This window comes from Priapulus caudatus, unplaced genomic scaffold (genome assembly GCF_000485595.1).
Source record: "Priapulus caudatus unplaced genomic scaffold, Priapulus_caudatus-5.0.1 Scaffold1035, whole genome shotgun sequence".
In the NCBI taxonomy this organism is placed as follows: domain Eukaryota; kingdom Metazoa; phylum Priapulida; class Priapulimorpha; order Priapulimorphida; family Priapulidae; genus Priapulus; species Priapulus caudatus.
Window position 1 is genome coordinate 37740 of NW_014578096.1, and position 1205 is coordinate 38944.

Consider the following 1205-nt stretch of genomic DNA (forward strand, 5'->3'; position numbering starts at 1 on the left):
GTCTTGTGCTGCACGCCGGCCGGACCTGCGACGGACGACGAACTGTCCTGCGACGGGCGACGGACGACGGACGGACCTGCGACGGACGACGAACTGTCCTGCGACGGGCGACGGACGACGGACGGACCTGCGACGGACGACGAACTGTCCTGCGACGGGCGACGGACCGACGAACGAGGGACGACGCCTAGCAGATCCGAATGTGCGAAGACACCTCGCGCTCCGTAGCGGGCTACTGATCACAAATCAAGTAAGCACGTGGCGCAGCGCGTGCACGTTGGACGGGGACAGAGGAGACGGTAATCACCAAGAAGGGCCTCGGCTGGATAGCGTATATACCACGCTAGTCGTCAAGCCTCTATCAGAAGCTCTCTAGTGCGAAATGGAGCCCTCTCTCTATATAGAGGTGTTTATAGTGTGCAGGAACGCACAACCGCACGCGAGTCGATTTCCCACGCACCTGTTTGTTCCCACCAGTCAGGCCAGCTAGTGTGAGAGGCGGCGAAATCGTACGGAGATCGATATTACCGTGGCTACCGTTGGCACGGGGCTCCATCGCTACCACTATCTTGCTGACGATAATTGTCTGCCATCGTACCAAGCACATTACTCGCAGGGTTACTCCTGTTGTGTGACGCAACGCCCCCCCCCGCGCTCCCCGGCTATGCCTCTTATGTACAACGCCGCTACGTCAACAGTATTCGTTGCTTCATAGATATATGCAAACGTGGTATATGTGGTTGCAATACAATTGGTATATGTGGTTGTATAAATGGTTGCTTGTTGTCACTAATATCGTAAAATATATATGACACTAGAGCAAAAAGTGGAGCCTGTACTTTCTGTCAGTCCGGGAAAAGGAACTCGACCCACACACACGCACGCACACACACACGCGCACGCACACACACACACGCACGCGCACACCCTCGCGCGCACGCACGCGGACGCGGGGCGGACGCATGACCTCGTCACATGTCCGCTACAATGTAACACATCACTTCGATACAGGCGTGTGCTTGTTGCCGTGCTCTGAAGGCAACGGACGCGCATATTCTCACTGCATGGCGGGTTAAAGGGCCTCGGGATAAATCAATCTTATAGGATGGATTTTTTTATACTATATAAACAATATAATTGTGTAGGTGCAAGAATGCGCTCTTGAGAGAGAGACAGAAGGGTTAGGGAGGGAGGGAGGGAGGGAG